We start from the raw sequence: 17,989 nt of genomic DNA on the forward strand, positions 1-17,989 counted from the left end.
GAGATAGCTGCACTCCCATGTTTATTTTAGGACTATTTGCAGTATTCACACTATTCCAAGATTTGGAATCAACCTGTCTATCAGTGGATGAACAAATAAAATGTGGTACATTACACAATGGAGTATTACTCAGCCCTTGAAAAGGATGAAATCCTGCTATTTGCAACAACATGGATGGAACTAGAGGAAATTAAGTAAAGTAAGTCAGGGACAGAAAGACAAATATTGCATATTCTCACCCATATGTTGGAGCAAAAAAAAGTTGATTTTATGGAGGTGGAGAGTAGAACGCTGGTAACCAGAGGCTGGGAAGGGTTTTTGAGGGGGGCGTAAACATGCAGTTAGAAGGAATAAGTTCTAATATTTGACAGCAGAATAGGGTGACCATATTTAACAACAATATATTGGGTATTTTAAAATAGCTAGAAAAGAGAACTGGAAATGTTCTTAACACATAGAAACAATAAATATTTGAAGTGATGGAGACCCCAAATATCCTGACTTGATCATTACATTTAACGAAGTATCACATGAACCCCATACATATGAACACCTTATTATGTGTCTATAAAACATTAAAAAATAATTTCCCAGTAAACTAATACCAAGCAGAGCCACTCTGTGATTCTAACAGACTAAGATGATAACTAGACCACTTTAAAATCATGTCTGAATTCTCAAAAATACAATGACATTAAATAACCTACAAAAACGATGAAATATCCCTTTATTTTCCTGACTGATATGAGTGAATACAGTTTTTTCTTAATTATAGGCTTAACTTTGATCTGGTATTTCTGCCTTTTAGATAGACATATGAACAAGTCCAGTTGTAGCATTAACCTTGCTTTTAAAAAGCATTTTATTCAAAGTCCTCACTTTACGGAACCTATCCAAAAATCATCTGAAAGAAGAAAGCCCAAATCCTAGAATGCTCTGTTTCTGATACACTCTTCTTGAGACACCTAATGGTTCCCATGGTGTTCACCTTTTCTTGTTACCACAAGGTAATTAACCCAATTTTGCTGAGCTACAGGTGTGTCCTTGCATGTCTTTGATTGAAGGGTATTGGCGCCATTCTCACTGGAGTGGGCCCTGCTCTGTGCTGACCCTCCCCTCAGTGTGAGACCCCGCACCCCTGTAGCATCAGCCGCTGACTTCCGCTGGATGGGACGCTCCACATGAGCAGGCCTATTAGCATCTAAATTTGATAGAAGAGAAAACTAGACCCAGAGAGGCAAAGTAACTGCCCACACCCATGCAGTTGTAGGTGCCTGGGAGTCCAACCCAGCCTTCTGTCTTCCCGGCTCCAGGACCTGCATTCTTTCACTGCATTCTTTTTAACCAGAAAGTTTGTCTTTTATTTTTTTATTTTTTTATTATTTTTTATTTTTTGCCAGAGTCTTCTCTATCACCCAGGCTAAATAGAGTGCAGTGGTACAATTAAGGTTCACTGCAACCTTGACTTCCCAGGGTTCATGACTACCTCCCACTTCAGCCTTGCACCTAGCTAGGACCACAGGAATGCACCATCACGCCCAGCTAATTTTTGTAATTTTTATAGAGACAGAGTCTTGCCGTGTTGTCCAGAATGGTCTCGAACTCCTGGGCTCAAGCATTCCTTCTAAAGTGCTAGGATTGCAAGCATGAGCCACCATGCCTAGCCAAAAATTTGCTTTTAACCAAAATTGCCCAAACCTGTCTGGTTTTCTGAGTCACATTGGCACTTATTAAAAGTACTTATTCCTGGGTCCCACCCTGAACTTATATACCTCTCCCAATGAGAAGCCTGGCATCTTTACATTTACCAACATCATCAGGTCATTAATTTTTACCAGTCGGGTTTAGAAAACTCTATTTGGATAATACAACACGTGTAGAGGTAAGACACCTGCCAAATTAAGTTCACCAGGCTTTATTGAAGACAAAATCTAATTAGCCATCTCCTCAGTGAGAAGTAACCTTTCACTGAAAGATAACTTTCGTGTTTTTTCTGCTTCTCGCTAACTCGCCCATAAAAAATTATAAGGAAATAAAAATAAAAAGCTGAGAGGCAGAAGTATTTACCACTTACTGTTTATTCAGGGCAATAGGCAGTTTCAAAGAGGACAGGAAAGAAGAAAACAAAATGTTGTCCAACATAAAGCTTTCCCTGCTGTGAAAGGCAGCACAGTGGCAAATCTGATTGGTCTGGATCTGTGCACCTTTCAAGGGATGAATTCATAAAATACTACATATACAAGCATAATGAACTTTAATGGTGTCTCCCTTCACTAAAGGAAATCAAGGACACGCAGAGAAAAATCAGGAAACTTCCTTGCAATGAATGATTGGGTTCTGGGTGAAGATAAAGTGGACTTGGTTATTTGTCCAAGAATATTGAAGACTTCTCCATCTTTCCACTCTCTGGACTGAGGGCAGGCTGAACCATCAAAAAATAGGTAATCTTGGCTGCGTGCAGTGGTTCACGCCTATAATCCCAGAACCATGCAAGGCCAAGGCAGGTGGATAACTTGAGGCCTGGAGTGACCAGCCTGGCCAATATGTCAAAACCATATCTCTACTAACAATAGAAAAATTAGCCGGGCATAGTGGCATGTGTGTGTAATCCCAGCTACTCAGGAGGCAGAGACAGGAGAATTGCTTGAACCCAGGAGGCAGAGGTTGCAGTGAGCCAAGATCATGTCACTGCACTCCAGCCTAGGAGACAGAGTGGAACACTGTCTCAAAAAAAAAAAAAAAAAAAATACTACTACTAATAAAAAAAAGGCAACCCAGATACCTATATGTTAAAGAAACCTGTTGAGGGCTGCTTAGCAGATACTCTGACTTTACACAAAAGTGGTTAGGCGATGTCAAACCTCAACCACAGAGGAGAGGTTCAGGGAGCCAAATACCTGGATTTCTTCTCCTCTCATTCTCTGATTTCTTGTAATTAACTCTCATTTTCCAATGTAACTTGATGTTGGAGGGCAAAGCGTCTGATTAATGGTGCCAAACCATATTGTTAGCCCTCATGGGTACAAAGTGGGAGGGAAAATGGTGAAGAGTACTGAAGTGTTGCCAGTGGAGAATATCCGGCACACAACTAGAGAGTCACTGTCTTTGCTTTAGAAAAAGTACTGTGAGCTGCAAAACATTTTCAGTTTTTCCATGACCCCATGATCAGCAACAGAAGGTATTTGGAATAAGAGTGATTCATAGTCTAAAGAATTCAATAGTAAAAATTCCTATAGACCAGCATAGCACAAAACAAACTCTTGTAGACTTGGGAGGTACTAAGATGAAGAAGGATAATTTCTGGGCATGAGGAGCCTCTCAGAAGGGAACGAGAGATGATACAGCAGCAATCTGTGTGACCCAGTTAACCTAGTACAAGATAGGATAAAGGATGTCTCTGCAGAGGGCTGCACAGTCCAAAGATACCATGTGGGCCGTGATACTCTCTAAGTCATTTGAATAGAGATACAGCTTTGGAGAGAGACAGTGGCAACCCTAAATCATCATGACAATGGCAATTACAAGTACCAGGCACTCCTGCAAATGCTTTGTATTGACTCATTCACCCATCGCATCAACTCTAGGGTGTGTGCATTACTGTAACTCCCATCACGGGGAAGTTGATCTTCCTCAAGCCCTCATAAATTGAGTAAGGTCAGCATTCCTCAGAGATGAGAAGAGGTTAAAAATATAACTTAAGTAGAATTTCAGAATAAAGCAAGATAAGATTATATGTCTTGATGATCTGAATTTGTGGATGGAGACGTGTGCCTTCCACATACAGATGGTTTTTCCTAGTCTTGATTGCTGCTGGAAGAGATTTCAGGAAGCATCCTAGGCAACGATGGTTGAGTTTTTGTTTCTGGGTAGCCACCAGTCTGCCTGATCGTATAAATACAACATCCTAATGGCAGGTGAGCAGTCTGAGGTCTGAAGGAAAGTAAACTCAGTCCCGATAGATAGGAAATGCTAAGAAGGGCCTAGAATTCAGACGCAGAGCTCCTGCGGCATAGTCCCTCTGTGGCAGATACAGGAGACGACAACCTCTGAGGGTCTCCAACTTCAGCTAAGATCCAACCTTGTACCTTTTAAGGAGAAGCACCTTAAAGCAGAGATTCCAAAACCTTGCTTTGAAACATTTCCAGGTGTCTCTCATTAAAGGAATGCTGTACATATGTAAGTGTTTAATAATTTAAATATATCAATATATCTTTTAATGTATATTAATATATATATTTGAATCCATATTAAGTACTTTTTGAATCACTTTAAAAGTCACGAATGAGTGGACGGGATGTCACAAAGTTGTCACAGATTGTAGTCAATTCAGATGCTTAGGAATCATGTATTTTATGACCAATTTTCCTATGACACCAGCACTTTTTTCTATAGTAAGAGAGCCTCAATATAGCACACTTGACGTGTTTCTTGTGCACACACATGGGCTGATTCTTTATTAGCTGCACAGGTCAGTGACAGGACCAAGCAACATCAAATCCGTTGACGATAAAATTGAGTGATAAAACAATTATGTCTACTCCTGTTTATTGTATTCTTTAGACATTTAGTAGGTCTGTGGTGGGGATCAACTCTGTGTTTTTCCAGCAACCCCAGAGGTGGCATCGAAGCTCCTGGTCCTTAAAAATTTCCGGCAACCTCAGAGGTGGCATTGAAGCTCCTGGTCCTTAAAAAACATACTGAGCATCAAGGTCCCAGAAGATCCCCTTAGGCCTCATAAGCCAGGATTGCATCACCATTCACCTTTGGTTCTAAGGGAGGCAGGGAAAGCATTTGGCAAAGAGGAATGGGAAGTCAGGGCTGTAGCAGACAAACCATGACTCAGTCTCTGGGGCTGGGCACATTACTGTCTGGACAAAAGCAATTTAGCCATAAAGACAAAACAATGACTATCGGGAAGAAAATTGTTGCTGCCAAGGCAAATGTTCCAGAGAAGCTCGTGTAGCAAAGAAAATGGAGTTTCCGAGCATGTTTCATTTCTTATGTCTGTCTATTGCCAGTATCCACTATATGAGTTGCATTTGCCGTTTTATTAACTTTGCTGATTTTAAAAAATACTTTCAAACATACAGAGAAATTTAAAGGAACCTATAACAAAACTGCATGCACTGCCCAAATTCAATGAAGATGCAGACTTTGCCCTATTTCCTTTATTTATTTTGGAACCATTTCAAGAAAAAATTATGAACAGCATGATACTTCTACTCTAAATACCTTATCACACATCTCCAAAAAATAAGGAATCTCCTATATCAGCTAACACTATTTTGATGTTTAACAAAATTAGCAAATCATTCATTTCACCTGGTCCACGTTTAAATTTCTCCAATTGTCCCCTAATTGTTTGGTGTAACAGCTTTTAATGGATCCAGGATCCAGCCAAGAATTAACTGATTTCACCTTAATTGTTCTCGTCTCTTCCAGTCTCCTTGCTCCTTATACTTTAGACCATCACTGGGCCCCCTGACCCCCTTCCTTTACTATTCAAACCCCAGATGGATTATTCTCTCAAAATTTATGCTACTTATTTTTTCTGTCTTCCAGGGAGTATCTCACCTTACCATTCAAGGGCGCCACTCCAGTGCTACTGAATCTGGAACACCTACCATGTCTTGGATTTGACCTCTGCTTTATCATCTACATTTCCTGTCATTCTTCCCTCTGCAGGCTCCATTCTACCCATCATTTCTTTCTTCCAAATTTTTATCCATCCTTCAAAGCCTGAATTCCATATCTAACGTTTATTTGATTAGCTCAGATTAGAGAAACCCCCCATTTTTAAAATGTAACAACAATCCCAAAGATAATCCCAAAGATACCCACATGGTATCTTTGGACTGTGCAGCCCTCTGCAGAGTACATCCTTTATCCTATCTTGTACTAGGTTAACTGGGTCACACAGGTTGCTGCTGTATCATCTCTCATTCCCTTCTGAGAGGCTCCTCATGCCCAGAAATTATCCTTCTTCATCTTAGTACCTCCCAAGTCTACAAGAGTTTGTTTTGTGCTATGCTGGTCTATAGGAATTTTTACTATTGAAAATTAGTCTTGAAATGAAGTTGTGTCTGTGCACATTTGCTCCATCCAGTGAGCATTCTAAGACCTAGAGGCAGGGTTCCTGTCGAATTAGCTCTATGTTCCTAGTGATGTGGGTAGTCCCTGCTCCATGGTACTTACTGGGTAAATGTTTGGTGAGTGGTCACTGGGCCCCCTGACCCCCTTCCTTTACTATTCAAACCCCAGATGGTTAAATACATGCATGATTCTGTCTATTAAATATACTCAAAGTGGCCACCATCCTGAGTGCAAGAAAGCTCCTGTGGCTGCAAATTATTCAGGTTGTCTAAATATTTGAGTGACATAGAAAATATAATTCAAAACAGCTTAGGTACACAAGATAATTTGTTGGTGTAACTCTTTATTGGAAGAAATGAATTCAGGCAAGGCTGGGATTGGGACTCACACAAGGATACCAGAATTTGGTCTCCATCTCCCAGGTCTTCCCTTATCCATGTTGACTTCATTGTCAGGCTCCACATGGAATTGAGATGGGATCTGGGAGGGGTGTATCCTCTCAGGTTCAAGTCCTATTAAAAAATGTGTTTTTCCTCCACACAATGGTCCCAAAAATTCTTATCTCTCATTTACACATTAGGTCAATAACTATTCCTGAAGTACTGTGGTCATGTCAATGAGATGCTTTGATTTCCCTCATATGAGGTACATATTTAATTCCAGAAATGAATGAGGGCATTCTATGGAAGAAAAATGTTATCACCTATTTCTCCCCATTGTGTGATAAAGTATAAGATATCTATTGAAAGTAATGAACATTTTAAAACTTACTAAATCTAGGATAATAGAGCAGATATGGATAAAGGTGCCGCATCTGGGAACTAGCTATGGTTTAGTACAGGAGCGGCAATTAAGTAGCTCTTATTACACCACAACCACTCAGTCTTCCTGACCTGCAGCAGACATTCCTAGTCAATCTTTTTGCTTTTCCTTCTAACCCTAGATGCATCTTTAGAAAAATCTCAGCACATCTCTGGGCAATGAGATCATTCTTTTGGGACCTGACACGTGAACTAAAGTGTAATTGGCATTCTTTATGGAAGGGGCATGGATTTAGAGGTAAATTGTCATGAGTTCAAATACCAACCCCATCTATCATTTACTATACAGGTGAATGTAAACAAGTGATATAACTCTTGTAAGTTTTTTTTTTTTTGTCATTTGGAAAGTGGGAAAATTAAATATATATACATATATTAAGTGAGTATAGTTAAGTTCATAACCCAGGCAGTGTTAAATACATGCTATTTTGCCTTCTCCTTCCCAAAAGAGATTCTCTTTGCACCAAGTGGAGCTTGTGGGATCCTCTCTTTGAGGAATTGAAGACAAAGAAACCTCAGCCTGTAATCAAGTAGCTATAACTCTCCCTATGAAATTCAAGATTGAGGGTTTCAACTCATCCAAATCACCTAGTACCACCTATCTTTGGACAAATGATAGTCTTGGAAGAACAAATGTGTTTCAGGACGCTAAAAAGACTTAATCTATGATTGAAAAAATACTAACCCACTCAGTACAAAACCTTTGTAAGATTATACTGGAAAATTTTAACAATGTAATTTGTGACAGAGGATTGTTGCCTTTAGAGGACAGGGCATCCTGCATGGAGCTGCTTGCCTAAGGGACCAGCCCTACCCCCAGGACACTTAAGGCAAATCAATAGCTCCTGGATACGTTTCTCCTTTAGAGCCCATTTACACTACTTTTTTTTTTCTTTACTCTGAAGACACACAATCAATGAAACATGAGTGATTACCTAACCTGAACTGAGTATATGTATACTTATGCCATGTTGGTGTGCTGCACCCATCAACTCGTCAGCACCCATCAATTCATCATTTATATCATGTATAACTCCCCAGTGCAATCCGTCCCTCCTCCCCCCTCCCCCCTCCCCATGATAGGCCCCAGTGCGTGATGTTCCCCTTCCCGAGTCCAAGTGATGTCATTGTTCAGTTCCCACCTATGAGTGAGAACATGCGGTGTTTGGTCTTCTCTTCTTGTGATAGTTTGCTAAGAATGATGGTTTCCAGCTGCATCCATGTCCCTACAAAGGACGCAAACTCATCCTTTTTTATGGCTGCATAGTATTCCATGGTGTATATGTGCCACATTTTCTTAATCCAGTCTGTCACAGATGGACATTTGGGTTGATTCCAAGTCTTTGCTATTGTGAATAGTGCCGCAATAAACATACGTGTGCATGTGTCTTTGTAGTAGAATAATTTATAATCCTTTGGGTATATACCCAGTAGTGGGATGGCTGAGTCATATGGTACATCTAGTTCTAGATCCTTGAGGAATTGCCATACTGTTTTCCATAATGGTTGAACTAGTTTACAATCCCACCAACAGTGTAAAAGTGTTCCTATTTCTCCACATCCTCTCCAACACCTGTTGTTTCCTGACTTCTTAATGATTGCCATTCTAACTGGTGTGAGATGGTATCTCATTGTGGTTTTGATTTGCATTTCTCTGATGGCGAGTGACGATGAGCATTTTTTCATGTGTCTGTTGGCTGTATGAATATCTTCTTTTGAGAAATGTCTGTTCATATCCTTTCCCCACTTTTTGATGGGGTTGTTTGTTTTTTTCTCGTATATTTGTTTGAGTTCTTTGTAGATTCTGGATATTAGCCCTTTGTCAGATGAGTAGGTTGCAAAAATTTTCTCCCATTCTGTAGGTTGCCTGTTCACTCTGATGGTAGTTTCTTTTGCTGTGCAGAAGCTCTTTAGTTTAATTAGATCCCATTTGTCAATTTTGGCTTTTGCTGCCGTTGCTTTTGGTGTTTTAGACATGAAGTCCTTGCCCATGCCTATGTCCTGAATGGTACTACCTAGATTTTCTTCTAGGGTTTTTATGGTATTAGGTCTAACATTTAAGTCTCTAATCCATCTTGAATTAATCTTCGTATAAGGGGTAAGGAAAGGATCCAGTTTCAGCTTTCTACTTATGGCTAGCCAATTTTCCCAGCACCATTTATTAAATAGGGAATCCTTTCCCCATTTCTTGTTTCTCTCAGGTTTGTCAAAGATCAGATGGCTGTAGATGTGCGGTATTATTTCTGAGGACTCTGTTCTGTTCCATTGGTCTATATCTCTGTTTTGGTACCAGTACCATGCTGAGTATTTGTTTTCTTATGCATCAAAAGTTTGGAGAAAGCATTTCGATTCCAAAAATTGCCTTTCCTCCTTGTCCACTGGGAAAGTGCCCTTGCCTTTGAGCTTACATGTAACTGCACTGGAATTTGGTAATAATGCTTAATCTTTAATAGAAGTATGAAATGGCATTTCTTTGTCTCATCCAGCTTTTAATTGACAGATAATTTGGAGTGTCAACTATTTTGTCAGACCCTCCATTATGTATTAGGGGGTGTACCTGAGAAACTTGCTTCCCGTTTGCTTCTGAAATTTGCTATTGAATAAAGAAGGCAGATGTTAAACCATTTATTTCAAAATCCACCCTTTAATTGCATTTAAGACAATACCTATCAAGGAAAAGTGCACAATGCAATCTAAAGGTATAACTGGGTAGCTGTTTTATTTTTAATATGTATTTTAAAGTTTTATATAAAATAATTACGCTAAAATGTGTAGTATTTTTAATACTGAAGAAAAATTGAACTTTGGGGAATATTTTGCATTAAAATAGCAGATATCCTAAATAATAATGATTTAAATTAATAACTATGGAGATGAGCAGTGCTAAGGTCATTTATCAGTGCTGTCATATCAGGTTGTGGCATCACCATGAGCCAGTCCTCTCAACTTTCAGGTTCAGGTATCATGGCCTTACATAATAGTCATCTGAAGCAGGATGAGACAGAGCAGGCAGAAAAGGATACGTTTCTGACAATGTTCTCTTATGAAGAATCCACCTTTCCTAGAAGCCCCAGCTAACCTCCCATCTGACTTACAGGTGCAAATTGCCTGAAAGACTCATTCCAAGACCAAGCACTGGTACAAGGGCCAAAACTGGCTTAGAACAGGCATAACTCACCTCTTCAGCTTCAACAACTCCTTGGGCCCTTTGTTTCCAAACTTAAATAACTTTCTTACAGCAGCCCTGGCAAACAAATATACCTATTTGTGTTTGCTCCTCTGTGTTTGATTTTTTTCTGTTTGGGGAATTCCCCAACTGAAGATTTTTGTAGGAAGCAAAGATTACCACCCACTCCACAATATGAAACTGCCAGGGCCTTCTCCAACTCCCGTGCAGCTGGGGTACAAGAGACCAGCCTCACCAAGAGAATAACCTGAGCTGGCTATTGTTTCAGGAGATGTAAATGCAGCAAAGTCTTATGAAGACTTCATGGTAAATTTTAGGTGTCGACTGCATTAAAGGATATCCAGAGAGCTCATAAAGCATTATTTCTGGGTGTATTAGTCCACTCTCATGTTGCTAATAAAGACATATTCGAGACTGGGTAATTTATAAAAGAAAGATGCTTAGTGGACTCATAGTTTCACTTGGCTGGGGAGGCCTCACAATCGTGATGGAAGACGAAGGAAGAGCAAAGCTATGTCTTACCTGGCGACAGGCAGGAGAGAGCTTGTCCAAGGGAACTCCCATTTATAAAACCATCAGATCTTGTGAGACTTACTCACTACTACAAGAACAGTATGGGGGAAACTGCCCCCATGATTCAATTATCTCTAACTGGCCCTGCCCTTGAAATGTGGGGATTATTATGATTCAAGGTGAGATTTGGGTGGGGACGCAGCCAAGCCATGTCCGTGGGTATGCCTATGAGGATATTTCTGGGAGAGATTGGCATTTGAATAAGTGAGCTAAATAAGGAAGATCCACTTCACCGAATGTGGCCAGCACCTTCCAATCGACTGAGGACCAGATTAGAACAAAAGAGGAAAGAGGAATTAGTTCTCCCTGCCTCTCTCTTTCTCCCTCTCTCTCCTGGAACTGAGACACGCCCCCTCTCCTGTCCTGAGAGATCAAAATTTCACATTTTCCAGCCTTCAGACTCCTGGACTTGCACCAGTGGCCCCTGGGTTCTCAGGCCTTTCATCTTAGACTGAGAGCTACATCATTTGCTAATGAGGGAGGGATGGGGCTGAAGAGGAGGGAATGAAGTGAAATTAACCAAACATTTGCACAGTGTACCTAACAGTCCTAAAGGTCAACTGGGTCAAAGAACCATGGGGCAAGCAGAACTTCTAGTTGCATTTGACTGGCCAGAGCACATGGATATGATCTTGCACTAAAGTCACATAACAATCTCCAATTTTCCAAGTTTATTCACAAATCTGAATGCCAATGAGAAATCCAGGCAAAGGCTGGCAGTCATTTTTTTCCTTGGTTCACAGTCATATTCCTAGACCATGTAAATATATTGCATTCATTTGAGATTTGGTCTGCATTACACAGGTTAAAAATAGAGAAATCTTTCCCTAAATGGCAACTATTCTATGATCTAAGATCTCCCTGCATGCACCAAATTGTCTCATAATCTCTTATTAAGCAGAAGTGAAATAAAAATACACAATTAGGAATAATTTTAATTATAAATGGCCCTCCCAGAGAGAACTTCAATTACAGTTAAAACATAGAAAATCAAATAAAATCCAAGAAAATACCAAAGAGCAAATAGAACTCTGAAATAAAAGGTCCTTGTACAGAAAGCAGATTGCAGATAATTAGAAATAAAGCTGGAGATTCAATTACTTGGCTTTTCTTCTAAGAAGACAATGTTTATTTTTTGCAATATGTCTGATTTTTAAACAATAAATCACAATGGAAAAAATATTGAAATAATTCATTATACTTAAATATCAAAATACAAATAATAGCATCATGCCATTTAAAATAATATATGATAGCAGCATTTACATTCAGGAATGAATGTTCCAAACTTGCTGTCAAAAAGCCTTACGATCTTAACTGGGCTTCATGAATTTTAACTTTATGAAACAGGCAGAATTATGATTGTTTAAAAAAAAGTAAGCAAAGGAATCCAACATTCACATATAGATGGAATAGAACTCAGAATACAATTACTGGTGAAAATCAATAATTTTTAATACTTGTATATGTTTTTTTAACTTTTCATGTAAGCAATAAAAATAAAATATTTTATCAAAAAATAGCTACATTATATGATTGAGCCCTATGAGAATTTCTGTAGTTTACCAAGTTCTAGACAAAGCAAGACAAATATCTATAAAAGAAGTAATTTTCCTTCACTCATTTTACTTCTTTTGACTGGAATTCATAGATTTCTATTTTCATCTCCATCAAAACATAAACATTAAAGACGTGAATGACTGACATGATTCTCTTCGCGAGATCTTAGTCTGTTTGGGATGCTATCACAAAATGCCATAAACTCAGTAGCTTAAAAAGCATGAATTTACTTCTCACAGTTCTGGAGGCTGAGAAGTTTAAGACAGAAAGCTGGTGGATTCCACACCTGGTGAGGACTCACTACCTCATTCACAAAGACAGCCTTCTCTCTGTGTCCTCGCATGGTGGAGGGGAAAAGTTCTGGTCTTTCCAGCCCCCTTTAAAGGCACTCATTCCATTGTGAGGCTCCACATTCATGGTCTAATCACCTTCCAACTGCCTCATCTCCTAATAGCATCACCTTCAAGACAGGCTTGGATTAGGGCAAGCCAATCCAAGGGCTTGGACATAGGAACTTTGGTGGGGCACAAGCATTCAGACCATAGCATAGAGTGATCATCATCAGTGGTGTTTTAAAAGCTCTCAGGAGGCCAGACTGTCTCCTATATCCCAGGGTTTAAATATTTTTGAAATCAAGACATTACACATCTTTATCTCTGTCTGTCATGCATTTCCTTTGAACAATTTACTCCTTCCTCCTTCTTTTCCATCCCCTGTGGAGTAGTTGTGGAGCTTGAGCACTCCCACATCCTCAAATCCATCATAGCCTAAGTAAAGATCATGAGTGCAACATTCTCTCAAGGTAAAATAGATAGCACATCCCTTTGTATTCTTAAACAGGCTTCGGTCTGGCTAAGCCTCCACCCATCAGGGATGGTAGAAAACGCAGTTGAGTAATTTTGAGGGAGATCTTCCCTCACCATCTGTGATTGTCAGGAATGTAGAGACTTGTACAAGCTGGAAGAATTGAAGAAATCCCTGGTCCTCAGTTCACCGTGGCTACTGCTCCTGGGGTCTCCTGTTTGACATCCACAGTTTCTGCTCAGAGACAGCCAGCTCGCTTCCTTCAAGCTGTGCTGGAGATGAAGAGCCCTCTGCAGAGGAAACGGGTGCCTAGCTGCCTGCACAGGCTCAGAGCTCCACCTGCTTGATCTTCTACGGTGCTCAGGGAGCTGGGTCCACATGGGGGTAATCCACAATCTATCTTCCACATCATCTGGGCCAATCCCCTTAGTTACTCCACCTCAATCTGGCCACTCTCCATAATTGCAACCCTCTTCTCTCTGGGAAACACCAGCCACTTAGAATCAAGAGTCTAAACATTCAGAGGCTGGGCGTGGTGGCTGGCACCTGTAATCCCAGCACTTTGGGAGGCCAAGGTGGGGGCGATCACTTGAGACCAGGAGTTCAAGACTCACTTGGGCAACATGGCAAACACCCATCTCTACAAAAATTGGGAAAATTAGCCGGGCATTGTGGTATGTGCCTGTAGTCCCAGCTCCCCGAGAGGCTGAGGTAGGAAGATCTCCTGAGCCCAGGAGTTTGAGGCTGCACCATGAGCTGTGATTGGGCCACTGCCCTCCAGCTTGGGCAATGGAGCAAGACTTTGGGAGGGAAAAAAAGGAGTCTGCACATTCTGAAATTAAGCTCTCCTAATAATTTACTTTGCCATCAAAGATGAGCTTTTCCCTTCAGGAAAGGAAACTCCAGTTTGGATTTCGGGTTTCTTTCTTCAGAAGGGTGTGGACAACCCTTATTCATCCATGATAATTCTTCTAATAAGAAATCAAGGAACAATCTTTTTTTTATTGAAGCCATCTAAATCCATAGAACCTTCTCTTTCTAAGATGATTATCAATCTTAGGCACACTTGCAGACTTTTAAAACTCCCAGGCCCCCAGTCCAGGCCAACCCAATCAGAACTTCTGTAGATAGACCTTGGGCATTACGAAAGGGCAGGTAAGCCATCCTCAGGTGATTCTTTTGTGCAGTGAGCACTGAGAACTGCTGTTCTACAGCATGGGTTTCCATTACTTGAACAGAATCCTTGGTAACTGGTTAATGAGGATAGAGGCTTTGTATTGTGTTAACTGTTTTGCAAGGATCGTATGCATCCAGATGATGTTCTAGGAACTGTAAACTTTGAGGGAAAAAACAGAAGACAAGATTGGGCATTGCCCACAAAGTACAACAGTTTTCTGCTTTATCATAATATAGGCAAAAAGGAAAAAGAAACAAATATTTATAAGAGTAATATTTATAAAATAATATAAACGTTATAAATTATAAATATTTTATTTATAAAACAAATCAGTGAGCAGGTACAAGAGATTGTCCTTAGAGATAAAAGCTAACATTAATTGACTACATATAGCCAAAAGCATATTGGTATTGCTAAAATTGGTGGTGATGGACAGAGAATATCAGCTTATGAGGGTTGCCTGTTGTGCAGAGAAGGAAGGATTAATGCAGGAACAGGGCTCTGAAGATTTGATTCACTGTCTGTCAATGGCTCAAGCACACAGTGATCAGGTACAGGAGATTGCTCTTAGAGATAGAAACTCACATAAATTAACTACATATAGTGAAAAGCATATTGGTACTGATAAAACCGGTGGTGATGCACAGAGAATATCAGCCTATGAGGAAGAAGAGGGGACGCTGACTTCCCAGAAGCCATTCAGTCCCCAGCCTCCCTCCCACCTGCATGAGGCTGTTGGAGCTCTGTGGCACCAAAAACCATTGGCTCTCAGGATTCTATAGTCCAGACTGAAGTTCTGGCTTCCTGCTCACAAGCTGTGTAAACCTGGATAGGTTACTTAACTTCTCTGTGCTTCTTACTGTAGCCTCAATTGTAAAACTGGTTTAATGATAGTGATTTGTTACCATGAGGGTTATAAAAGTAAACATTTACAGAGTGCTTAGATTAGTGCTTGAAAGGGCAAAAAATGGTCCAAGATGTATTATGTGATACATTTATTCTAGTTGGGATCAAAGGCAGAGGCTAGTCAAAAATCTTAGAGGTTTACCAGTACTATAATACTTTTTGTTACTAAAATTGGTTTTGGAAAAACAAAATGCCTGTGCTGTTTTGAGAATGAAGCTCCCTACCCCATGCCTGCAGCATTGTCCAGAGCTCTGGATTTTGTGCAGGTGAGGCTCCACAGATATAGAAACCTGCTCATCTGTAGCAGTGAGCACGGTCCATGAGCTCTTTATTGCTCCTGGGCTGGGTGGGACATTGGAACCTTTGCAGGATAGTGCTGTGGGTGGACCTTGATCAATCCCGCTGAGCATCCTCTCTATGCTCCTAACACCTGAGTTAATATCACAATGATACTGCTTGCCACTTATACATATGTGCGAATGGGAAGACATCAGGATTAAAGAACAGTGCTGGGTCTGGGAGATTAGATATAGATGCTCTTATCACTTACCAGTGGATTTCCATATCTCTTCCTTTACAATGATTATGTATTACTTATATTTAAACTTGGAAAACAAAAATCCTGTTTTCAAAGATTTTAATGGACCCACAAATGCTTAAGACAGAATACTAAGTGGAAAAACAATACAAATGATCTTAATGGTATCTTCTTTAAAATATACATACAGAAAAACTACTGGAAGTTAATACTGTTTATCTCAGGGATACAAGGCTTTGGATACTTATATTTTCTTCTTTAGTTGTAATGAAAATTTTAAATTTAAATGACAAAACAGTTCCTTTACAATGGGAATTTATATGTCCTAATCAAAAGACATATTTAACTTACAAAAGAAATGGCATCATCAATTTTATCTATTGTACGAACTTTTAAAGAGTCCCTGTTGCTAATGCTTAGGATTGTGTTGCTTGAACCTTCTGAAAACTACATATACAGGAGAACTATTGGCTCCTTTTTTCCTTCAATTACTGAATTCTCTCTTCTTGACATTCTGCTGAGGCTCTATTAGATGATGGGAAAAAGCATATAGAATGTCTGGTACTTTTTTCTCAAGAGAGAAGGCATTAAATGTAATACTGGGTATTTTTCCAAATATCTTAAATTGAGCTGCTAGGGTGTATAGGTTTGGCAGTCTTGACTTTTCTGCAGGAGTCTTTTGGGAATTTACTGAGTATGTCACGCAGTGTTGGAGGAAACGTTTTGACCTAGAGTCTTGCTTAATATTCACGTGACTGACTCTGCACAGAAGGTTGGACCTGGCTGCTTCAAAGGGTCACCTATTGTGCGGGGAAGGAAGGATTAATGTGGAAACAGAGCTCTGAAGACTCAATTCCCTGTCTGTCAATGGCTCAGGCATACAATGATCAGGTACAAGAGATTGTCCTTAGAGATATAAACTAATATTAATTACTCAAAACCTTTCATGCTATGATTAGGGTAGAACTTACAGTACTTATGAAAGTAGCCGTGGTTCATGGTTCATACTTACTGACTTCTGATAAGGTTAAGATATGAGACTGTTCCAGGCATGGTGGCTCACTCCTGTAATCCCAGCACTTTGGGAGGCCTAGGTGGGTGGATCATGAGGTGACGAGTTCAAGACCAACCTGGCCAACATGGTGAAACCCTGTCTCTACTAAAAACTACAAAAAAATAGCCGGGCGACGTGGTGGGCGCCTGTAGTCCCAGCTACTTGGGAGGCTGAGGCAGGAGAATGGCGTGAAACTGGGAGGCGGAGCTTGCAGTGAGCTGAGATCCGGCCACTGCACTCCAGCCTGGGCGGCAGAGCGAGACTCCGTCTCAAAAAAAAAAAAAAAAAAAAACTACAAAAATTAGCCTGGCATGGTGGCACATGCCTGTGGTCCTGGCTACTCGGGAGGCTGAGGCAGAAGAATCGCTTGAACCCGGGACGTGAAGCTTGCAGTCAGTGAGCAGTGATTGCTTCACTGAACTCCAGCCTGGGCCACAGGGTAAGACTCTGTCTCAAAAAAAAAAAAAAAAAAAAAGATATGAGACTGAACTTTCCCAAGAAATGCAGTTCAAAACAACAAAACTAGCATTTCAATACAATGAGAGAAACACATATTTGGAAACCAATGAAACCGCCAAAATAAAATATTTGATTGAGCATGACTGTGGTCACAAACCCACCTCCCTAGGACAACATGCATGTGGGATGTCTTGTGTATATTGGAAGCAGTTCTAGGAGTGAATGAACTAAATTTTTTCCCTTGAACTGATGACTTTTGTTCTATATGAAGCAATACTTATAATGTAATAAATCTCAAAATAAAATTAATTAAGTGTCCTCCCTAACCCTTCCTCAGATAATATTCTACTTTGAAGAACACCAATAGACGGAAGCAAGATGACTAATTTTTAATGCTAAAGGATGCAAAACCTGCCACTTCACTGGCAAGCCATGAATTATTCATAAATATGGACTTGGTTAATATCTTTAAAAATGCAGCATATTTTGCCTTGTGATTTCTAGCTTGGATAACAGTTTTGGAATCATGACATATGAACCAAATTACAACAAGCCCCCATACTGATTTTCTGTAGATTAGGGAAATATGTTCATTGACTCAGTAAGAGATCATCGGTAGGTACCCTAAATAAGGAAATTAAACTCATCTTTCGCACAGCAGTTTTGGCAGGATTTGTGCTAGGAACACTGAAATAAAGAATGTATCATTTTAGGGAAATGTTTATTATATGTTTTAACAGCTGACGAATATTATTCAGTGGTTTCTCACTAGCTTTGCCTAAAAATTTTGATTAAATTGTGGGCCTCTCCATTGAGC

General features: G+C 40.0%; 1 long non-coding RNA gene across 1 annotated transcript in view; it reads left to right on the forward strand.

The window, feature by feature from the left end:
• The window catches only part of LOC104666346, a 40,552-nt gene extending 22,901 nt beyond the window's left edge, over positions 1-17,651 (forward strand). The window contains exon 2 of the long non-coding RNA XR_748540.1: positions 17,510-17,651. This is a non-coding gene — a long non-coding RNA (uncharacterized LOC104666346). The remainder of the gene's footprint in view (positions 1-17,509) is intronic.
• Positions 17,652-17,989: the final 338 nt, after the last annotated feature.

Source organism: Rhinopithecus roxellana, chromosome 10, assembly GCF_007565055.1.
Source record: "Rhinopithecus roxellana isolate Shanxi Qingling chromosome 10, ASM756505v1, whole genome shotgun sequence".
In the NCBI taxonomy this organism is placed as follows: domain Eukaryota; kingdom Metazoa; phylum Chordata; class Mammalia; order Primates; family Cercopithecidae; genus Rhinopithecus; species Rhinopithecus roxellana.